General features: G+C 48.6%; 1 long non-coding RNA gene across 2 annotated transcripts; it reads left to right on the top strand.

The window, feature by feature from the left end:
- Positions 1-32: 32 nt before the first annotated feature.
- LOC109446663 (uncharacterized) lies at positions 33-21,029 on the top strand. Of its 2 annotated transcripts, XR_002137249.2 has the most exons (5): positions 33-121; positions 5,382-5,781; positions 7,239-7,391; positions 7,611-7,799; positions 17,390-21,029. It is a non-coding gene; the product is annotated as an uncharacterized LOC109446663 (long non-coding RNA). The 2 variants fall into 2 exon arrangements; XR_012493941.1 differs by lacking the exon at positions 17,390-21,029 and having other exon boundaries at positions 7,611-10,550.
- Positions 21,030-24,487: the final 3,458 nt, after the last annotated feature.

The raw sequence follows: 24,487 nt of genomic DNA on the forward strand, positions 1-24,487 counted from the left end.
GCGGCGAACCTAGCCTCCCGACCGCGCAGCGGCCGGGGAGTTACAGGCGCGCCTCCGCGTCTCTGCCTCCAGGGACTCTCCCAGGAGAGACCGGCGCGAGCCCGGGCTCGAGGAAGTCGCGGTGAGTGCACACGGCGCGCGGCGGGGACCGGCTCTTGCGAGCAGGTCTCGTGACCTGGGCGCTCGAAAGGGCGGCGGGGAGGAGAGAAGGAGGAAGAGAGGGATCCCGAGACGTCCTCCTCTGTGGCTCCAGGGCCGGGGAGGTGGCGCGTCCCGCTGTCCAAGTGCCCTTCGGGGAATGACCGAGTCCTCCGAGCCCGCGCAGATCCCGCGCCCTCACCCATCACACGCAGGTCCGAGAGCCAAATGCAGGGAGGCCAGAAGAGAAGAATCCTGGAACCCCCCGTCCCCCGTCTCAGGAAAGGGTGCGGGAAGACTCGGAAGTGACCCTTCTCTCCTGGAAACCTGGGAGCGAAAGGAGATGAGCGTCTTACCCAGAGGGGCTGGAGGCCGCGGGGACGCGCGGGCCGTAACGAGAGGGGGCCGGAGAGCCGAGCCTAGAGGCCAGGCCTCCACCAGGGCGGCGGCGGAAACATGGCCCCCAGCCTGGGCTTCCACAGCCCGACCCAGCGGAGCCGGAACTTGGGGGAATACGGGCTGGGGAGGGCGCTTCAGATACAGGGATCGCCACGCGAGGATCCTGGGGAGCACTGATGGGGGCCAAGGTGATGGGACAGGAGACAGTTGGAATAGGGAGGCGCAGTTGGAGGCCATGGGGTGTCCCGGGCTCTCCCTTAGGGCAAGAGCCCTCCTGTAGCACCCCCGACCCACCCCGCGCCTGCAACCCGGGGGTGGGGTCCTCCTTGCATCCGGCTGCCGCAGTCGCACAGCCCCCACCCCTTCTAGGAGTCTGAACCCTTCAGAAGCCGTGCAGACGCGTGCGCGGGATGGACCACAGCTTCGCTGGCGCTCGAGGTCAGAGGGCAACAACAGTGGACGCAGGGCGCCGGGTCCTGGGGGTCCCTCCGCCTTGTACCGAAGGCTGGAGGGCTGTGGGCCCGTGGGCGCCTGACCTGGAGCCCGGAGGCGAGAAGCCGCGGCCACCGGGTCCCGCGCTAAGGTCTCAGTTCTCGGGGCTACCTCACTTTCCGGCCAGGGAGGAGCCTGGGGCTCCGCGCGCTCGCAGCTGGATGGTGACCCGGGACCCTTCTCCTTCCCTCGAGCCTGGAGGGCCGGGCCTACGATCAACTTTTTCGTAGCGGGCTCTCCGGATATTTTGCAAGGATCCCTCTTAAGGTCAGAAGTTTGACGGCTGTTGGAGGCGTCGTCGCTCCCTCGGTGGGAGGGACAGTACACACACCCCGGTTGGGCCCTCACCTGGTCCCGCACCCTGCCGAACCTAAAGCCCTGACCTTGGCTCTCAGGGCTGGAGCTCTGAAAGCACAAAGCCGCTCGAGCTTCGAAGTCGGGGACTCCCCACCAAACACCGGGCGCACGGAGGAACCGGTATTTTCCCTTGGGGTTTCGGATCCACGAGCGCTTTTCCGTTTCCAGCAGTGCGCTAGCGGCGCGGTTACGCGGCGCCCAGACGCAGCGCCCGCGGCCCGCCCTCCTGCTCCGAATCCCGCGCGGGGCTGCGTGGACAGTTGTCGGCTGGGGGCTTCCGGGAGAAGGGCCTCCGAGAGAGAAGGGACTGCGGGCTGGGCCCCGCCGCCACTGCGCAGGCCGCCCCCGAGTGAGCTCTTGCACCTCCCTAGCTTGGGGAGGATTTAACGCTCCCTCACCCCCAGATTTCCGATCCTCAATTATGGACTCGGGAGAATTCCTCCCGGGCTTGAAAGGGATTACCCAGATCGCAGAAACATGGCTAAGTGGAAGTGGGAGAAACTCGACAAGAAACAGATACAGAAACTTTTCTCAAACCGAAGTTCAAGATTTTGTGGAAAGCGTACTTGGGATCTGGCTACCGGCTTTTCACAGTGACAGCCGCTGTTTTTGCCCCGGCAAGGCAGGCTCGACTCGTATGGTTTCAAAGGTAGCAGAGGCGTGTTTGGAGACTCGCAGATGTGTGGTGTAGGGTACTTTCAGGCCCAAAGCCTGCCCCAGCAAACGCCCAAGCGGGCATTGTATCCCGCCCCCAACACATTCATTCAGCACGCGCGCGTGCACACACACACACGGAGGTGACCTGGTCTGTCCGACTGCACCACCAAAAGTACCCAAAGTCCTTGGGCGCAGCCAAAGTTTCCCAGGTGGGAAGGATAGTAATGTCTGTGTGGAATAGTGAAGTGAGAACCCTCCCCGGCCCCTCCCTCCGCCCCCTCCGCCCAGCGCTTGGTTAGGGCCATACCAGGGCTCTCTTTTTATCTCCGAGCAGGACACTTAGCACAGACATCTACAGGCTAGAAGCTTTGTGTAAACTGGGAAATGCACTAAACACGTGCTGTTTGGAGTTATCAGGCGGAACTGCGGTGGCCTCGGATTGGGGCACCTGCTGCGTGTCCCTCGCTCTTGGGCTTTTGGTGCGGGGAGTACCTCCCTCCTGGTCTATGCTTTGGACCTAAAGCCGAGCGCCTCACCCAGAGTATCGAGACTGGCCTTTCCAGACCCAGGGGAGAGGCTTATACGCAACGAACGAGTTCCCACTCCGGGACAACACCCAGGACCGGCGGTTCCCCTACTGGCCTGGAAAGAACCCGTAGAATATGGAATGATGGAAAATTGAGGGCAGGAAGTGGGCAGTTGGGAAGAGGGGTCTGACACAGTGAGGCGGCGAGCTTCGAGCGTGCGGCCTATTTGCAGGGCGCCATCATCCCCAGCATGTCCTGCTTTGCGCTCTTGGGAGCGCCCAGAGGCGCTTGAGCACGCCTCCGCCTACCCACCACCTCTTAGAAATTTTCCATTAGGAAACTGATCTGGAAGAAATTGAGGCCCGGAGAGGAAAGGGGCGGGCCCAGACCGCCCCACATCTGCTTGGATTTTCCGCTTCAGATGCTCCGCAACTGTTTTTCCCCAGGCCGCGGGCAGCGCCTACCTGAGGCCCATCCCCCGCGGAAACCGGTCTTCGCGTGAGATCCAGGGGGAAACGCGCAGATATTCCACCAGGGTTGGGCTCCTGTAGAGGCTGCTGCTGTTGTGGCAGACGGGGATAAGAGACTTTGTCACTAAAGAGATGGGGGCTGGGGTGGGGGAGGACTCCTTCCATCCCTAGCACAAAATTTGGGGAAGGGAGTTTCGAACCTCTCTGAAGTGGTGATTAAGGAGAACTTCAACCGCTGGAGCAAGCGGAAGCAACAGAAAATCCAGGACGGCTGAGATATGAACTCATTCGATTTACAAGCCCTGATCTACACAGGCAATTAGCACGATATGGTTTCTCCAGAAATCTGGCTTGCGCCCAGTAGTACCACGTCTATGACTATTTCATGGCTGGGACCCTTTTTCAGTCTGACCTGTCCCAAAGAGTGCCTCGATTTCCCACTTCTTCCTTTCTGTAAGCCCTATGGAGATATCACCAATTTTTCTGGGGGTCAGGCTATTCCCAGAAAGGATGAGAGAAGTACTATATTACTACTCATTGTTAAAAGTAATTATAGGTACCCGGAGCAGATTTCATAATGATTCATTCCTTGAGAGGTCCCGACAGTGACTGGCTCTGCTCACTCCTTCCCAAGTCGCAGAGGGAGAGAACTTATCTTTTTGTTTTGTTTCTAATAAATCATTTCCGTGGAAGTCACTACATTGGAGAAAGTTCTTGCTTTTAGGTTGATCAGAGGGCGTCTGTCTGATCTGATTACATGGCAGTAACTAGGGCAGACCGACCGTCGTGCAGTACTTCCTGGGGCTCTTCTGCATCTGAGCGTTCGGCCCTGGGCGAGGGGTGCCCTGGTTCAGCTCGGGGGTGGCGCGGGCACGGGAAGGAGGCACCCCTGCTCCAGGCTGATTCTGCTCTCTGGGATTCCGAAAAGAGCAATGTCCTTCCCCTCGGACTTGTTTGTCCAGCACACTTCGGGTTCTGGGATTGGGGGCTCGCGGGGGCTGGTCGCGGCAGTGCCTCCTGTCCAAGGAATGGAATAGCCGCTGCCTACTTCTCTCCTCCCTCAAGGCGACGCAAAAACAGTTAGTGCCACTGGTAATTAATTATGGTGATTAGGAAGGTCCCTGAGCGAGGGCCAGGGAGCCACCGAAGCTGCTCTTGGTTTGGGTAAACCGCGGCGGGAAAGTTCTAATTTTACCTGGGGGTGAGAGGGTAGCCCTTTCCTCTGCATTTTCCCGCCCTGCCTCCCAAGCCTGGCCTCGCTTTCTCCCCCATCTCTGAGAAGGTGCCGGGACTTCGGCGCGCCGCTCCCAAAGGCATAAAGACATCCAGTGTCCTCCGGGGAGGGCAGGGATCCCGGGGGAGTGCTGGCAGCACCCCGCGCTCAGGATTAGAGCTCAGGGACCAGCCAGGGACCCGCAACCGGGACAGAGTGGAGCGAGCGTCCTGCGTCGACCTCCTCCCACCCTTCCAACGACCCGGCGGCATGGAATTCCCGCTGCCCTCTCCCGGAGGATTCTCGGCCCCGCTTACGGAAACATGGCCTCAAAATCCCGGCTCAGGGAGAGGCCGCCCACCCGCTCCCCGGCAAAGCCCGGCTTTTCGCCTCCAGTGAGCGAGGGATTGCGTCTGGAAACCCTTGAGCCGGAGGAGTCTGGTAGTCTGATGTGCGCTGAAGTTCCTCAGTGGTTTTATCGTTTACACACCGCCTTGTCATCTGAAAACCAACTAGTTCATTAAGGACGGCGAACAAACCGCCTTTCAAAAACATCAACTAAAAAATTTCCTTAAAAAACACACAAAACCTATCTACAAGACAAATATTTCTGCATATCAAAGAAAGCACAAACATGGTGGACTTAAGTTTTTTTTCCTAGTAGGTAATAATAGTAATAGGCAACCCTTAATATAAGGCTGACTATAATATGGGACTAGTATAGTACTTTCAAGACGCAAACTCGTTTCATTTAATTCGTATACGGGGGCTATTTTGCAAAGCAAAGCGAACGTTGGGGCACCTTCTCCCGAATCTAAACAAATCTGTAGGAGGAGGCATGCTAATTCACTGGAAGTTTAGTAGAGAAAGTTACGGAAAGGCCAGCTGGCAAGCGAGTGGCTGGACTTGCCCCTCCAGCCCGGCCTGAGCGCGCGCCACCGCCCCAGCGCGGGGCGTGAGCATCTTCCCGCTTCGCGCGGATTCATATATATGAACATATATATGAATATATACACATATGTATATATACACACATATGTGTATATACAGACATATGTATATATATATATATATATATATATATATATATATATATATATATATATATATATTTGTTTTCTTTTAAAGGCCGGCCTGGAAGACGGGTTTCCCGAGACTTGTGTCTCCGGGAACACACTCGCCCTTGGGTGAGGAGAAGGAGGCGACACCCACCGCACAGGGCCGTCCCGTGACAGAAGTTCCGCGCTCGCCAAAGCCGGACTTCGGATCTGAGCGGCGGCCGGGCCCCATGCCTGTGGGACCGACACCCCATCTGGCTAGGCACCGAGGAGGTGGGGGGCCACCCTAGCCAGTCCTTCCCGCCCTGGGCGGAAACCCGGCTGTGGGAGCTGCGGGCCACACTCGGGGACAAGACTGCCGGAAGGGGCCCAGCGTCAGGCTTCCCCGTCGCCAGAGATCTTAATTCCACAGAAGGAATTCCTGACCTACTCCCGGGGCTGACTGCGGGCTCCGAAGGGGATTATTTCGGGTATACTTTGCGGTGTGGTTCCCGCCTTTTGATAGCGCGCAGTCTCGGGATCGCCCGCGGGGTTAGAAGCTGGTCTTGGGCTAGTGGCGGAAGGGGGCGCAATGCGCAAGGCCGCAGGAGGGTCTCAGTAAGCAGGAAGGGTGGAGGGCTCCGTGAACTCCGGCGGCCCAGAGCGTACGGAAGGGGGTTGCCAGTACACACGGGGTGAGGGGCGCAGTGCACAGGGAATGGGAGGCTCCAGGGCACGCGCGCTCAGCGCTCCCCGCGGAGGCGCAGTGTATACTGGGGAACCTCACTGCGCCCTGTGCGCAGGGCGTGCGGGGTGCTGGGGCTCATGCTGCGGCGCTGGGCCGGAGCTGTGCGTGCCGCTCGCTCACTTGCGTGCGTGGGGCTGTCCCCGGACCTTGTGTCCACCTCCATCCTCCCCCAAACCCGTCGCTCGTCCTCCGCTCCGCTCTCCCGCCCCCGATTTTTTCCAATTGGGAGGTAGGGACCAAAGTGACCGGTTTGTGTGTTTAAAGTACTGGGGACCGCATGGGGCTGGCGGGAGAGAGCGGGACGTGGTGCAAGTGGGTGGGGGGATGTGTGGTGGGAATTAGAGGCTGGTACTTTCACTTGAGATTCTCCAAAGCCCCTTGAGCCGACGCCAGCTCGCGCGCATGTAGACAGCCCAGGGCCGGGGTGGAATTTTCCTGCTGGCAGTTTAGCTAACCGAGGTGGCGGTGAAGAGGAACCCCCGGCGTGGTCCCCGATTGGGAAAGAAGGTCCAACTCCCCTCTGGCGTCCGTCGCCCCCTTTTAACTGCTCAGAGACAGAATTCCTTCCAGATGCCAGAGCAAATACCCCGGCGGAGGACGCGAGAGGTAGAGAACATTTTCGTATACAACGAAAGACTTTTAAAATTAGCCCCTTTTCTCCACGCAAGAATATTTTCCCTGGCAAAAGCATTGGTTGGCTGATAAGCTACAGGGTCAATTCAAACTGTGCGACTTAGAAATCATTTTGGCCTCAACTCCAGCACTGTCTTCGTTTTGTAGAGGACGGAAACAAAATAACCTCGGTGATTGCACGCACGCTCTTTTCGTCCTGCGATGTAGACAGGGCTATTACTTCACCTGACTACGGAATTCTCTGTGCTTCTCCTCTCGAAGCTTTTGAACAAGGCGGGCGCCTTGCTCGCTGGACGTGCAGATTTTCACATTCAGGGGAGTTTTCGCGTCGCTTTCCTCTGTACGTACGGGAGGGGTGGCCAGGGTGCGAGTGTGGTCGTGGCTGGGTGGACTCGTGCGACCCCAAGGTCGAAGCCAATTAAACTGCTTTATTATGGTGCTGTGAGAAACCTACTTTTAATCTTGCGTTTCACTTTGGAGAGTTCCTACCGATTGCCAGGCCCTGAGCTGGGCATAGGGGAACAGCAGGGGTGGATACTTGGAAATCTAACTTTTGAGTTAATACAGGCAGGCGTCGGGGTAAAGAAAACCGCGGAGGTGAACACGGTTCGGTGACGGATAGATTAATAGCTGCTCCCGGCGAGGCAACGGGCCACGTTCCACTTGTGTCGGAGTCCTGAAAGCGACAGCCTCAAACACTTTGTGAGCACTTTAAACAAGGTAGTGAGTACTGGAAAGCTCGTATGTGAATTTGCTTTACTTCCTGGATAATTGGGGGCCAAGAAGGAAAAATATCAGCGCCGTTTTTTCGTATGCACAAATAATTTTAGTGTTTATTGAACTCCACTTAAAGTAATTCACCAGAAAATACCTGCCTGTTTAAGCAACATACAGGGTGCGCCCTTGAAAGCTAATTGACTTATTTCTATTTCTATTTAGCCTGATGCCTACACCATGATTTCTGGAGAAGCTGTCAACTCTGACAAATGAAGGAAAGTGGAAGCCAGGAGAGCTGCACCTGCAAAAACTGCTGGAATTCCAGGGCCAACCCCGCCCATCTGTTCTTTAAGAGTACTGTACTTGGACCCTACTTGATTGTTTGAGATCCAGCAGTTGAATATTCTGAAAGTAAGTTCCAGAAATGGAAATTCACGCCCAGTATCTTGCACAAACATTTTAATATCCGAGTGGCCTGGATTGAGCCAAAAGGGAAGGATCCTTCCAGCCAAAGACATAGCAGATCCTGTAGAGGCTGAAAACCTTCCGTTGAGGGTGGAAAGCAATTATTTAGACACACAGAGAAAATTACTAGCTAGAAGGAAAGAAAGAAAAAAAAGGCTCCAAGTGAAGTTAGAAAATTTATATTTTACAAAGTCCTTTGAATATTATTTGACAGTAAATGTATTTTTCTAGTTATGTTTGTTGATCTAAATGTCTCAGTGACCCTTTGCATGTGTAAATCGTGAGATTCGTTCTCAGCAAAGATGACTGATGGATCTTTTAGGAATCCATGCTTTAAAGTTGATTTTCTGTGTTGGCCATGGAAGCTGCTACACTTTAGATGGTTTATGGGATGGTTGTCAAGAGAACCTTGGGTAACATTTCTCAGGAGTGTCTCTAAAAACATTCTTCATAATTAAAAAGTGATTCATAGAAATCACCAGAAAAATTATGGCATGTTATGTTCCAGCATGTTTTTAGGCCATGTGGAATAACTAAAATTATTAAGGTCTGCTTGGGTAATACTGCCTCCCAGCCTTCCTCTGACCTCGTCAGCAGAACCTGCTATAGCCTCATAGATGTGACAGCAGTCTGGTGGACGTTAGCTGAAGGATATCTGATTTTTCTCCAGGTATTTTCTATATTGATAATGCAAAACCATCCCTTTAAAGACCCTTGGATAGTATTGTCCAACAGGTAGGTCAGGTAGCACTAATAGGAGTATCTTTAAAAATCTTAAGATGTTTTTTGGGGGACATAAAAATTGTGGAAACCCCACATGATAGAGTCCGAAAGACAGAAGAACCCGTCAGAACATAGGCCCACCTGGTTATAGGCCAACTGATGTTCAACAGGTCTTTTGTCATCTTGGTGAAATTCCCAAGATGAACACCATCCTGCCACCAAACTTTGCTCTGCAGGGAAAAGCAGTACATTGAGGTCCCAAGGTCTTAGCAATACAAAGTCCTTCAGCTGGTAGTTATGTGGGTACCACTGCTGCTTCCTCTTCCTGGTAGAGAAGTAGGGCAGGGCTTATCAAGGCTTTTTAGGGGCCTGTACTGGTTAATGTAACTTCTGAAGGCATTGGATTTACAGTCTAACTTTCCTTAGGCGTTGGCGGACTATGACAATATATGTCAGTTGCTAATATTTATATGGAAAATTATCATTTAATAGGGCAGTTAACTTATTAAATAATCCAAATGGAAGCAGTTGCACTTATATAAAATCCTCCCGATATCCAGCCAGTGCGTGGTCACTCAGATGAGCTGTGGCGTGACTTATTAGGTCATTTTAGACCTCTTCACAGTCAACTGATTCAGGGGCCTATGTGGTGAGTCACCTGACATGTGAAGGTGGCTAAAACAAACAGGTTGAGGGCTGCCTGTTCCAGGCACTCAATCACGTGCAGTCTAGAGCTGGGCTAACCTAAGCAGCTTGTATCTTACCCATCAAAAGGAATGCATTTCTTCGAATTGCAGAGCTCTCATAAACTCCTACTTGTACAAACACTGTTACTCATTCAAGAAACATTCATGGGGTGGCCACAGTGTGCCAGGCAACCTGCGAGGCATTCGCATGATAAAAGTGAGTTCCTGCCATTGAAGCATTGCCAGTCCTGATACCATAATGACTTGGGGGGTCTGGCCTGCTAATGTGTTTCAAGGGCCTTAGAAATGTGCACAGCTTTGGAACCACTAATTCTATTTCTGATTATTTGTCCTATTGAAATTATTTCTAATGTGAAAAAAGCCTTTCCCCTCCATGAGTATTTGTATAATAGTTAAGGCTGCAAGCTTTGGTGTCAAGTCTAGGTTTGACTTCTCTTTAACCTTCACTTTTGTTGTCTGTACAATGGGATAATAGCTACCTCTTAAGGAGCTTATGAGTGTTAAAAATGAAAGACAAATATAATGACGATAAAGGGCCTAACAACACACTGCCTGGGAGAAGGAAACATTCAATAAATTGCAGCTGTTATTATTGGCATTATCACCACAGCAGTATTGATAATAGTAAGCTTTGGAATATTAATATTTTTAATATCAAACTATCCTAAATGGGTGGGAGTTGATGAACTAAGTGTTGATATATATGAGGTCGGACAATTAAGTTCACGAACTCATCCTAGAAAAAATGCTACATACCTCATTGCTGAATATCACTATGGTCACCTTCAAAGTTCTCCCCTTGGGAAGCTATGCACTGACACCAGCACCTACAATATCCTTCAAAGCAATTTTGGAACTCTTTTTCTGGAATGGCCATCAAAGCTGTTGTCATATTACCCTTTGATGTCCTGAATGTCATCAAAATGTCTTCCTTTCAATATTTCCTTTATCTTCGGGTAAAGAAAGAAGTCATTGGGGGCCAGATCAGGTGAGTAGGGAGGGTATTCCAATACAGTTATTTGTTTACTGGCTAAAAACTCCTTCACAGATAATGCCATGTGAGCTGGTGCTTTGTCATGATGCAAGAGCCATGAATGGTTGGCAAAAAGTTCAGGTCGTCTAACTTTTTCATGCAGCCTTTTCAGCACTTTCAAGTAGTAAACTTGGTTAACTGTTTGTCCAGTTGGTACAAATTCATAATGAATAATTCCTCTGATATCAAAAAAAGTTAGCAACGTCATTGCAACAACTTCATAAATTTAATTGTTGGACCTCATATATATGTATATTATATATATATACTATACATATATAAATAAAATATTACACGTATAATATATATTATATATATTCAATGAAAAATTATACAGGTATTTAAAAAGATTGTAAATTTTAGAACAACATGGACAAATACCTTCCTAGAGTACAGATCCTGGAAAGGTGGCAATCATATTTTCCAGACTCCCTTGCAGCTAGGGTTCCTGAAATGACTTCAGTGTAGCCAATTAAATGCATTTATTTGAGGAGTAAAGTGGAAGTCACACTTCTGTGAGCTTTGTGATTTCTGCTAGTCGGCATAATGTGTATGCATGTGGGTATGTTAGGGAGGGCAATGTTAACAGAGGTCCCAGTGACATTGGTCTGAAGCCAACAGTTCCAGTGGTAGTTTTCCAGTCCCTGGATCACTGCTCACCAGGGGTTCAGCAGTTCCAGTGGCAGCTTCCTGACCCCCACCTTCCTGACTGGCTATGCTAGCAGCTGCCCTGGCTGGTCAGTTCTGCAGTGTTGTTTATCCCTGGAGATCCAGCCAAGAGCCTCTTCTCCAGTTCTTTCAACAATTTTGCAAGCACCAAAGTCTTCCATTAAATCTCTCTGCTTAAAATAGCTCAAGCAACTTCTGTTATTGGCAACTAAAGCCTGACTCCTGTACATTGGAAATCATGCCAGTACTATAAAACTCTGTATATTGTGTGATCGCAATCAAGTAAAACAACAAAACTGTATATAGAAAAGTACCAGAAGGATATTCTTCAAAGTGTTGATAGTGAGTATCTATGAACAATTGTTCAATTTACATTTCACTGCCTTCATTTTTTTTCTTTTTAAATAACAGCTTTATTAAGATATAATTACATACGATATAATCCACCCATTTAAAGTATACTAGTCATTTAAAGTATACTGGTCAACAGATATGGGCAGTGATCATTTCAGTCAGTTTTAGAACATTTTCATCCCCTCAAAAAGAAACCCCATTGGCTATTAACTCTGTATCCTTCATCTCTACCACCAGCCCTAAGTGACCACTAATCTACTTTCCATTTCTGTGGATTTCCCTATTCTGGAATTTCATATGAATCGAATCATATGGTATGTGGTCTTATGTGTCTAGTTTATTTCACTTAGCATCACATTTTCACAGTTCATCCATGTTGTGGTGTATATCAGTACTTCATTCCTTTCAATGGCTGAATAATATCCCATTGTGTGGATAGACCACATTTTGTTTATCCATTCATCCACTGATGAACAGTTGAGTTGTTTCCCACTTTTGGCTACTATGCATAATGCTGCTATATCCCTCCAACTTCGTTTTTGTCATGCAATATTTTATGATAAATGTTCAATACATTTTACAACAAGGAAATATTGGCCTGGGTAGTACTCAACTAGTACTTTGAGTTTGGTGTTACAAAGAGGACAAGATTGTAGATTTCATCCTTGGATTGGCCAGTTAGCTTAGTGAACATCAAAACTCTGTTCCAAGCCAGATTTACAGGCTCCATGTACCCCAGCGACCAGTCTGTAAGTGGTACCTTTGGTCACCAGAAGGATGGGAAGAGAGACTGTAACTTATGTCCTCTACTTGGCAAGTGACTCTGCAGCCAGGTAGATCTGGTTGTGGTAACCTTGACATTAAGTCCTGAGATTTGACTTTTGGTAATTTCACTTTAAAAATTTCATGTACTGGGGTGCTGGAAATATTCTACATTTTGATCTAGGTGGCAGTTACATGGGATTCATGTGGAAAACTCATCAAGCTGTACACTTTAGAAGTGTGTGTTATTATATTTAACTATGTGAAAGTTACAAACTGATTTTAAAAGAGGAAGAAATTAGAACCCTGTGCTTTCCCTCATATGTCCCTATCACTCTCCCATTTCAGCTGCTGCTTCGTCCTTTCTGGCCATTTATAAATGACCACAGGTTCATACCACACAGCTGGTAAGGGACAGAACTGGGATTTAATCCAGCTCTTACTAACTTGGTGTAGAGTGTTGCTTTCACTAGGAACTCTTCCAGTGCCTAGAATCTACATGATTTTTGAGACCTGGCCCCAAACCACATGGCCAGTGAATACTTGGGCTGGTCAAGGGGGCCAGATCTCCTGGCTCCAGGGCATGTGCTGTGTCCCATGTACCTCTTTACCCCCAGCACCCAGCATTGTACCAGGCACATAGTGGACGCCCAGTAAATATTTGCTGAGTCATTGTGACCACAGTGGAGTTATCACATGGCACTTACAGGCTGCCCACATGGCATTTGCTGGAAAAAAACAAGGCAGAAAACTCAATTCTTATTTAATTCCCATGGCACCACCAATGGATGTTGGTCTGCCACAAGAATATGGAAGGTTCCCATTGGAGATATAAGAACTCTCTGGCAAGACCTATGAAGTGTTAATTTTAGCTTTTAATGACCTGTGCCCTTGTACAGTTTAATGGGTCAGGAGGAGCATGAGCCAGAGCCAAGACTACTCTCTCAGGGAGGTTTCCCTTCCTGTAGCATACTTGGTGAGTTATTCGGTTTATAGAGATTCACTACTTACACATTTACTTGGAGAGAATTTCCATTGTTTTGAGTCCAGTCTGAGAATTGTGAGCTCTTCCTTAAATGTATTAGCACTCTATCCCATAAATCAAATTTTCCCAGAGTTCTGCATTATACATGAGTTTGACTCTCAATGTCAAATGGTAAAAGACTATAAAACCATGTAGTAATAACCATAAAATAAACAAAATACTTGCATGTCCCTAGATAGTCTGAGTTGAAAGACAGATAGGTTGAATATCAATTACTTGGATTAAGGAAGTGCATATCGCAGAGGTGTCCGTGTCTACCAGTTTTTCCTCCTTGTATCCTGGTAGGAAATGAGGAAGTTCCATGCTGAGGGGGAAACACCTGTGCTTAAGGAGAAATAATATCTCAGCTGATATTTGCAGGGGCCCTAGGGTCACTGAGGACAAGACTCCAGCAGAGCACAGAATCATGACTCAGGAGCAGATCTCTGCACCTCAGAGGGTCTGTGCTCCTAACATGACCAGATCACAGACGCCCTGATTCTCATGCATTTGACTTTGTGCAGTGTCTACTCATACGCTGTACATGACCCATCACACCTGGCCTCAGGTGCACATTAAGCTGATGAAGGACCATTTGGACCTGTTGTCTTGTGGTGCTTCCTGCTTGCCCACATTGTTGCGTTCTTTGCTTGTTCAGTACTTGTTCAAAGTTTGCATAATTCTTTGAATCTTTTATTACATCCTTCCCTAATTCATTTAGAAAAATTAGTGGAAAGTGAAGAAAAATTGTAGACCTCATGAATGCAACACAATAGAATTGAAAAGGCATCATTAGATGTTGTGACAGTTTGGGTCTGTAGGCTCAACCAGACACCCCAGGAAATTAAACTGCCCAACTGTGGATTCAGTTGTGAAAGAGAAGAACAATAGTAAATCACATTATGAAATGTTGTAGATACAACGTTAGAAATATATCTAAGGGTAAACAAAAAGTTAATGAGGGAAATTTTATCTCCATAGAAATAGTCTAATATCAACGAAGGGAGGATAGAATTAGGACATACAAAATGTCAACCTCGGATTAAATTATGGATTTTATCACTGATCGTCTGATCATCAATGGCTGCTAACCTTGGGGCAAGGAGAGAAAGAGAGGGAACTAGGGAGCGAGAGATACCTTCAGGATAATTCAGAGATTGTACATGCCTCCTCATAGGGTGTATATATCCTTTGTAAAGTTGTCTTGCCAAGAAACATCTGTGTTTGATTCAGTCCCTAACTAGACATTCTAACTACCAGTTTTCAGGAAATACAGGGACAGAAAAGCATGGTAAAAGATATCAGGGAATGTTACCAGCAAATCTAGAATATGGGAAACTATAGGAATGACAACCTAGTTTCTTCCACAGATAAAAGGCAAGGAAAAAAGGGAAGAATGGGGGAGGGGACCTGTGGCTGAAAAGACACTAAGGGACACATCAACCTCATGCGAACAGGGACTTTGTTTGCATTTTAATTCATGCAAATCACATGTTAAAAGTGTCTGAAAAAATCAGGGAAATGTGAAGACTGGATATTTGATGCTATCAAAGCATCAGTGTGAATTTTTTAAATTATGATAATGATATTGTACTTACATAGTTACTTTTCAAATAGTTCTTTTAGAAATACATACTGAACTATTTACAAATTTTAAAAAGTATTAGTCTATTTTACAGATAAGGAAAGTGAGGCTTAGGGAGGTTTATTAACCCTGTAATCTACTTCTGGTAGATACTATTGAGCCTCTGTGTTACTTTGCTTTTTAGTTCATTTATTCCTCTAGTAAAACCACATTTTTTAACCATAAAATGCAAACTTTTGTGGAAGTGAACTCTTAATGAAATGAATGAATCTTTGTAACATTCAATCTTTATATAATTTCAAATTTAAAGAAGTGTTGCAAGAATAGTATGAGAAGTGCTCACATACCCCTTACCTTGATTCACCAATTGTTTATCTTTTATTCATTTTCTCGCTCTCTGAATCATTTGAAAATAAGTTGGAGACAGTAGGCCCCTTTCCTTTTTTCTATAAAGACCAGAGAGTAAATATTTTAGGCTTTGGAAGCCATACAGTCTCTGTCACAGCTACTCAACTCTATTGTAGTGCGAAGGAAGCCATAAGTAATACATGAACAAATGACTGTGGTGGTATACCAATAAAACTTTATTTACAAAAACAGGTGGATTTGGCACACAGGCCATAGTTTGCCCACCCCTGTGGTAGACCTCCTCATTCTTTTCTCCATATCTTTTATACTTATTCATATTTTCATCTCTCCCTCTCTGAGGCATTCTGGATAAGTTCTCCAGATATGTCTTCCAGTTCATTAATTCTCCCTTTAACAGTGTAATCTACTGTTTAACTTACCTATTGGATTTTTTATTTGACAGTCATATTATTAATTTTCAGAAGTTCCATTTGGTTTTACCCCTGACTCTACCAGTTCATGCCCAATGGTTTCCTGTTGTTTATTCATCTTTATAAGTGAATCCTTTCTTCTCTAGACATTTTATACTTAACTATTCTGCATGCCGTTGCTACCATAAAAGCATCAATAGTTCTTGGGGATCTAAAGTTGTTGTTTCTTGTTCCTTTAGCTTGTTAGCTTTCATCCATAGTGACTTGCCTTCCCAAATATATGTTGATTTTTGTTTGTGAGGTCATGCTTTATTTTAATTTGTGGGATTCTTGCAAATTAACTTGGGGAACCTTTCCTCCTAAGAGGAGTCACATCTGCTTTTGCCAGTAGAGAAGGAAGCTCTGCGTCTTTCGTACCAAGATCATCTCAGAATTCTTTGAAGATTTTTTCTAGAGTAAGAATCTCAGATTTGGGTCCTCTTATGGAACCCTATGTCAGGGCAGCCTCACCCTGTCCCTGTCACCATAGGTTCAAGCCTGTTCCTGCCACTCAGATTCCTACTTACTCCAGTCCCGTCTCCCTGCCTTTCAGCCTGCTACTGCCCTAGTCCTTGGTGATTCCTGCTCAGCTTCTGACCAAAAAAGCGTAGTAAACCCCATCTTCCTCCTTCCCTCCCAACCCCCTTTCAGACTCAGCTTTACTATGTCTGTCTGTATCTGCCTGCCTATTTTGTGGCGTCTCTGGAAATCTTTTCCACCTTCAGGAATATGTCATGTCTGGGAGCTCATTGTGGAGCAAGCCAGCTTCAAAGCACTTAGTTTGTCATGGTCTGGACACATTTCTTTTGCAAGATTTAAATTTAACTTTCTGTGGATGCATACACTTTGGTCACTTGTTTGGTGTCTCTGTAGACTGGACAAATGGACATATATGTACAGGCTCTTAGATCCCACCCTGCTCATGGAGGAGCACCAGTGCCTACCTCACAGGCCGGTGTGAGAGTGAATGAAATGATCTACGTGGGGGAGAAGACATCCCCGGACACAGGGCAGGCCCTTGGTACTTCTTAGTTCACCTATAAAATTGGAGTCACAAAGGATCTCCTCCAGCCACAGCCCACACTCAGCCTTGCTTTTGATGACTCATTTTCAGCCTTAGTGGTGACTTCCTGTCCTACCTGAAGGTTTACCTCACACTCCCACCATAACACTTGCTCTGAGAAAATGCGAGGATACATGTACAAATAAAACCGTGTTTTCCAGACTGTTAGTGTTTTGAGCAGAGGCAAACCCAAAGGAAGGAAACTCTAATCGTAGACTTTGGGACATTGACCTAGTTGTTTTGCGGGGTCAGCAGGGGTGGAATATTGGGATTCTGAGCCTTTCTGTGCCCCTCCACCCCCCACCCCCCAGGGTCCCCCACTCCCGCCGAGGGTTCATCAGCCACGTGCTTAATCTGACAATAGAGATGGTTCCATTTGGGGAAATGCCTACAATTATTCCTGGCTTTACTGACACACATAGCTGAAAGAATATGATGCAAAATCCCCTTACATATGACCCCAGCTGAAAAAACAAACAACCTACTACACACTCACATTTATTTAAATTGCTGAACAGAGTTGTTCTCTGCTGGGTTGTAATGAGGAGTGAGTTTTCCAAGGGTGTGATTTATGAGCCTCTCACAGATGGGTTTTAAATGGGGCACTGACAGTTCCACTCCAGCTATGGCTGGGTTGGGGGCCCAAGGAGCTGAAATGAGCTGGTGGAGAGGCAGGGGAGAGGCTGGGTGGGCGAATCTCATCACCGTAAGCTGGGGGCACACAGCCAGCTCAGCTCATCCATTTGTGAGCTGTTCCACTCAGCAAATATTGGATTGTTTGTTTTTGTTTCTCCGAAGAAAGAAAGAACACACGTTGACATAAAGATTGAAGGTGGGATCCCTCTTATGCCATAGACAGCACCGGAAATGGGAACATTAAGATATGTCCAGATCCTAATCTCTGGAACCTGTGAGTGTGACCTTGTTTGGAGAATGGACTTCGCAGATATGATTAAGGTTCTTGAGGTGAAGAGACCATCCTGGGTTGGGCCCTAAATGCCATCAGAGTCCTTTTAACAGGGAGGCAGAAGGAAATCAGCCACACAGAGGAGAGGGCCATGCGAAGATGGAGGCAGAGATGGAGAGATGTGGCCATAAGCCAAGGGGACACCCAGGATTGCCAGTAGCTGCCAGAAGCCAGAGAGGCAAGGACGGATTTTTTACCCTGGAGCCTGGGGAGGGAATGCAGCCCAGCCGACACCATGATCCCAGACTCCTGGTCTCCAGAACTGTGAGAGAATAAATTTCTGTTGTTTTAAGTCACCCAGTTTGGGGTAATTTGTCACAGCAGCCCCAGGAAATGAATACGGAGACTGTGTCTCTAACATCCATTGCAGGAAATAACTGAGATTACAGTTTCTGTTGCAGTGTACATCCCCTCGGCGCTCTGCTGAGGGGTGCCTTTTTGCAGGGGCAAGGCTGTCGGGGTAGCCTAGAAAACAGAGCCTGTAGCTAAGCTTGTATGCTAATACTTTTTGGGGTGGTGGTGATGCAATTCCAAGGAAACCAGAATTAAGGAGAAAAAGAATTGAGGCCATAAAGGAGGGAAGGAAATATAAGGTGTTGTATTACCCAGCTGGCCACAGTCTCTCAGGGGAGCATGGCTGCGTGGCCGTGGGACGCATCTCACGAGAGGCCGTATTTAACCACTGCTGCTTGGAAGTGGCTGGGGCAGGAGGCCTGTGGGAAAGAAGGTGGGGCAACTATGTATCTACTGGTTCCTCCCTCTGTCTCTCCTGGGCAAAGATTACTCCATCCTCCCGTAGCTCCTATCAGTTGCTAGAACTTTCGTGGCTCAGGCCAGGCCAGACCTGGGTGCCAGAGCTGCTGCAGCTCCCGCCTCGTAGAGGGGGACAATGGAGGCGGTGCTCAGGCCTCACCCCTGCGGCAGGCTGATAGCAGCTTTGTGGGGATGACACGTGTCCTGCTGGGGCCATTTTAACTGAGACTAAGGCCACGAGACTGGCAGGGCTGACAGATTAGGGGGGCCATGTAAACTGAGTCAGGCATCACCAATGCTCAGGGTTGGTGGTCAGCATCAACTTCCTTTTGCTTTATGGGCTTCCATAAGTGGGGGGACCTGAAGCCTCCTTTGGCCCAGGTTACACACCCTCTACCTGGGTTCCCACCGCTACAACTCCGGTGACCGTGATTCTGCTTAGCTGTCTGTCATCACTTTCCCACTCATTTCAGTCTTTCTTCAGCTCCTCTGCTTGTCACCCTTGACTGCTTGGCCGTTTCTGTTTTCCTTTTGCCCTTTTGTTTGCATATATATTCTCTTCCATCTTATTTAAGTGCATGTCCAAACTTGCTCTTCCTTGGGTTCAAGATTTCTCCCCTATTTCTGCATTTGGTTAGCTTTAGTTTTACAGTACAGGCAGAGACTTGGAAAGAAGAAGGAGAAACAGATTCTTTAACAGAAAAAAAGAGAGCAGGGATGCTATTCTCTGTGACCCAAGCAGAAGAAAAGTCTTCTAGAGAGAAGAGACCTTAAGCAGTTTTCAGATGTTGCTGGTTCCATAGCTCTGTAAAACTACTTCCGTCCCCTGAGGATAAAGCCACATTTTGGCATCATCAACTTGGTACCCAGTGCCATTAATGCTAGACTGAGGAGGAGAAAATGCTCATTACATATTCACTATTGCCCTCATTGGCACAGAACTGTCATCCACAAGCCTTGGCAGAGCCAGCCTCTACGAAGGCCATGGACCCCATCCTTGCGCACAGCTTCCACCATGCAGGGCTTTTTGTGTGGCTGTGTGGGTACCCCTTGCACCTTGCCACTGTGCTATCTTGGAAGCGCTGTGACAACCTGAGTCTTCAATGTGGAGAACTTCTTCTGGCCTCCCCAGACTCAGCCTGGGTGAAAGATGGATCTAGGTCATGCATATGGAACCCATGTGCATACAGTCAAACTCTGACACCCCTCCTGGGGTCTCATGTTTGGTTCACAAAGCCAGACAGGAAGGAATGGCCCACCCACTCTCTCACCCACCCCACTATCAATAACATCCTGAAAAGTAACTATTCTCACATCTATCACCATAGATCAACTTGGCCTGTTTTTGAACTTCACATAAGTGGAATCACACAGTGTGTATGTACTCTTTGGGGGTATGGCTTTTGTTCAACATCATGTCTGTGAAATGTTATTGCCTGCAGAAATAGTTTGCTTTTTTTTTTTTGCTGCTATGTTATATCCTGTTGTATGACTCAGACAATTAAAAAAACTCTTTCAACTATTAATGGACATTTGGGTTGTTTTCTGCTGCAGGTGATTGTGAATTAGGCTGCTGTAAACCTTCTTGTACATGGATTTGGGTGCACACGGGTACTCGTGTCCAGAAGTGGGACTGCCAGGGCACAGCCCGTGTGCAGGCTTAGCTTGAATAGACTCTGCCACACTTTTTCCACCACAGTTGCAACAACGTACATCCCTCACTAGCAATGTGAGCTTTCCAGCTGTTCTAATCTCTGACAACACTTGATAATTGTCAATCCTTTAAATTTTAGCCATTCTGGGAGCTCTTTGGGGGGAAAAAAAACGGGCCATTTCCTGGGAATAGGACACAATCCCTGGCCATCTGTAATTTACTCTGTTGTCTCGGAAAAGGGATATGCTCTGTCTCTCCCTCAGGAAATTGAACAGATTACCCTTGACCTCTATCTTCCCTGAAGATGTCTGGAGTTGCTGGGTTAAGCCCCATCAGCCTGTGAGAAGCTTTAGTGAACTTGTGGACCGTTCTGACCTTCATACCTGTTCCTTCCCTGGATCTGCATGTGGCCTTAGGAAGCCCTTCTGCACTCTTTGGTGGGCAGGACTGTAGTTTAAATGTCCTGTATCTTGCACAGCACCCAGTACAATTGGGGCACATAACAGGTGCCCAACAACTACTTGTTGGCTCAGTCCCTGGCTTGTGGGGCTTAGGACAGAAGGCTCCCCTTCCAGAGAAGTTATCCATGCTTCTCAGGTGTCCTCAGCCTCCCGCAAGGAGGTGTCAGCATCACTGTACCAGGCAAGGCCAGTCAGAAAACAGGACAGGGAAGGCTTATCAGAATAGAGGCTTGAAAGAGGGACCCAGGGTTTAGGGGTTCAGAGCCCTGAGGAGGGGTACTTGTCTGCCAGTGCTGTTCCTCTGAGTGGGTACAATGAGCCTGGTCCCCAGAGCATGGAAGAATCAGGAACCAACTGCAGCTGCCGAGGTGAAAGCAATGCCATCAGGAAGAGCAAACCGGAAGGAGCAAGTCCCCTAGACCCTCCTCAAACCTTGCGGCTTCCTATTGGCCGAGCATGACAGAGACACATGGCAAAGCAATGGAATCCACAGAGCCCTGTTCCAGCATCAAAAAGCACAGTGTAAAGAGAGGCTTAGACCAGAGAGAACAAAGCTTAGTAATTGGAACCGAGGCCCAGTTTCTACCTGGTCATTCATCGTGCCCACCTCCCTACACGGGACCCCATGCCTTGCAGAGTCCTGGGGTACGGCTGGAATTCCCCGAAGGAGAAGTCCTACTTGTGTCCTCTCACTCTGGCCTCCTGTGCCATCGGCGGCCCACAATCCACTAGAGGGAGGTGCTTCTTCGTGCCACCAGTACTGGTGCTCTCTGTGAAGGTGGCTGCGTCTGGGCCAAGGGTGCCATCTTCAGGTTTGGCCCAGTTCACTGTCTCTGAGGAACCAAGAAGGATGCTCATTGCATGCAGGAGACAGACAATGCCTGTCCTGACGATCCTGGCTACAATTGTCACTGGGGCTATAGCAGTCAGCTTTTGCTACGGGTATGCTGTAGTAACAAACAACCCCTCAAATTGTAGATGCCCACAGCTATAAAGGTGTACTCCTTGTGCACCCCGGAAATAGCTCTTAAACCTTCAGCTCAGAAACGTCACGCATCACTTCCACCCCCACGTCACTGGCCAACCCCAGGGCTGATGGGGTGAGGCAGTATAGCCCTCCATACAGTGAGGGCAGCTAATACCTTGAACGAGACCTTGAAGGCACCTTGTCTGTGCTCAGTCTTCACACACCTCTCCCCTGGGACGCAATCCGGCCCAGGAGACTGGGTAGTTCTCTGCTGCGTCCTCCACACTCTCTCTGCTGCAGGCCCCTACACAAGACTCCCTTACCCCTGCCAAGGGTAGAACAGGCAGTTGAGCACGTTAACACGTGGAGATAGATGTGAGAAGAGCAAGCAGCCAGCTCACCGGTTTTGAAAGGGGACAAACTATAACTTGCAAACTGCAAATTTAGGAACACCTCCACCCTCCAAGACTGCACCACAATGCAATGCCATGAGAGGGGGTAGGCTTGTCTCCCTGCTCACAGGCGTGTTTTCAGCTTGTCCTGCCCTCAGCGGGCTCCAGTGCTAGGAGTCTCTCTGTGTTGACTGGTCAGAGAGAAACGTCTGTTCTGAAGGGGTGGGCAGGGAGCAGACATTCAGAGCGAGGGCGAGAAGCGCACCATTCCAGGTGGAGAACAAACGTGCACTGGAAGAGGGGACCTGGGAGTCCCACCCCTCCTGGACAATCTCAACCAGTCCTCCTGAGTTCCCACCTTCAGAATGCCTGCGCCACAGTTCCCCGGCCTTTCTGGCCTCAGTTCCCCAGCCTTCCTGCGGCTCTGTGGCAGGATAATTTTGTTTCTTACTGACCTCCCTCCCTGGGCCCGTTCCAGCAGGTAGGGTTCATCTTTCTCCCTCCTGCTAAGTCAGACACCGGTTGTCCATTCACCTTTCAAAATACTAATTTCTCTTCCCGCCTGATGTTTCTTCTCCCGACCTTTTTGTCCTTGGGGACATTCCTTGGGTTTTCTGTCTTTCCTGTCACTCTAGTGATTTGAGGAGAGTGCAGAGGTAAACCTGTGTGTGTCCCAGAGGCTAGGCTTGCCCGGAAGCTCGCCTCGATATCTAGGGTAACCTAGACTGCTTCCTATATGGGAGAGACCTTCCTCCTCAGGGGCTTATTGGCAATGAGTGGGTCAGGGGGTCCTGGAGGGCCCTGTTCTCCCTGGAGAGTAACCAAAGTGTCAAGGTGACACTTACCTAAGTCACAGCTCCCTTGTTTACAGGGGAGCCCGAGGCCCACAGAACAAAAGCTAGTTAGTGGCACTGGCCAAACGACAGGGTTGTGGACGTGGTCAGCGAGGATGAGGTCTGGGTGAGGTCAGGGAGAAGTTGTCAAATGTGGCACAGGGTTGCCTTTCAAAACTTTGGTGTGTTGCTGCAAGATTTGGTTAATTAATTAAATGGAACTTATCACATACAAAATGCATTGTAAATATTCCTTTCGTCCCTCCAAGAGTACGTCAAATTGTAACCTTTCCCCTCTTTTGAATTCTAATTTGTTAGTGTGCTGCTCCATCGTGTGTGTGTGTGTGTGTGTGTGTGTGTGTGTGTGTGTGTGTGTGAGAGACATGGAAGTCCCAGCTCCCACACTCCAGAAGATTGGGAGATGGTAGCCGTCTGCTGGGTTCTCCTCATGCTCTTCTTCCAAAGCTCCCCACCCAACGCCTGCCTGGCCCCCTTCTTTCTCGTCCTGTCTCCCACCCCAAGTTCTTTCATTTCCTCTCTGTCCTCCCGCCTCTGCCCTAACTGGTGTCTCCTGAAACACTGGTCCCTCTCCGTCCTGCCTCCCTGGGGAACTCCTGCTCCTTCTTGTGTTCAGATGTCATTTCCTCCGGAGCCTCCTGGGTCTGCAGACAGGCGGGCGGCCGGTCACCGCTCAAGCTCCTGTCGCCCCACCCCTACGGCCCTCCCCTGCCTCCCAGGCCTGGTCCTACATAATTGTATTGACTCACCCATTGAGCTCTCCGAAAGCAGGGGCCACGTTGCCCTAAGTCCCTGAGTGTCCCTGGGGCACGGTGAGCACGAAGCACGCACAAACACTCAGGGAATGAACAAAAGAAGGGAAAGGTGGAATTCATCACATTCACTCTGCACTTCCTCAGTCTGGGTCCCACCATTCAGATCATATTTAATTTCTCATCTTTTTTTTTTTGAGTGTTATCACAAAAATGTACTCGGGCCATTGTTACTTCCTCTAGGTCGACTCTTTTGGTATTTTAGCACACAAATAACTCTTCCAGTGAGAGATAAACAAAGCCATTAGGTAAAATTAATTGGAGTAATTAAGAGCAAATAGTTTTCCTGGGAAAACCAGGTTTTAAGAGCCGAACCAAGGCAGCCCTGCCGGGAGCAGCGGCTCCTGGGGTTCCCTCCACTTTGGTCTCTGCTTTGTTCCTCTGCTGCTGGTGGTTCTCACTGGTAGCCGCTATTAGTGGCGGTGACACATTAATTGAACCTCACTATTTCCAGGTGTGTGGCACACTCCGGGGTCACCAGTGCAGGGGGGTTTCATGTGTATTCAATTACTGCTGCGCTATGAAGGAATGCAACATGTCATATGTTAAAGTGTCAATTACCACCCTTACGGGGCTGCCCGCACACTAAACCAATCAGCCCCTTCCCTGCGGAGCCTGCCGTGTTTGCGCTGGAAACCCTGTAAACCGCATGTGTGTTGGGGAGAAGCGAGGAGGAAACAGAGAACTGAGAGGGGAAGGGCGCCAGGGTTGATAAATCCTTTTTGAAAATCCAGGCAACGTGTTCCCATTTGTTTCAAGATTGCACTGTAGAGTGTCGTAGGACATGGGAGGGGAGTCCCCAGGCCGTGGCGAGCTGAAGAAATTCATTTAAGGATTCGAGCGTCTGCAAGGGGCCCAGAGGTACTGATGAAATAGCTGTCACTATATACATCGGAGTTATTATATGGGGCCCACTTATGACCTTTACATTTATCATTTACATAAATAAAGCGGAGAAATGTATACTTTCCTGCAAGTTTTGACTCCAATCTGTTAACCTAAAACTGTGATAGTTCGACACTCAAAATATGAAATGAAG

This window comes from Rhinolophus sinicus, linkage group LG01 (assembly GCF_036562045.2).
Source record: "Rhinolophus sinicus isolate RSC01 linkage group LG01, ASM3656204v1, whole genome shotgun sequence".
Classification (NCBI taxonomy): Eukaryota; Metazoa; Chordata; class Mammalia; order Chiroptera; family Rhinolophidae; genus Rhinolophus; species Rhinolophus sinicus.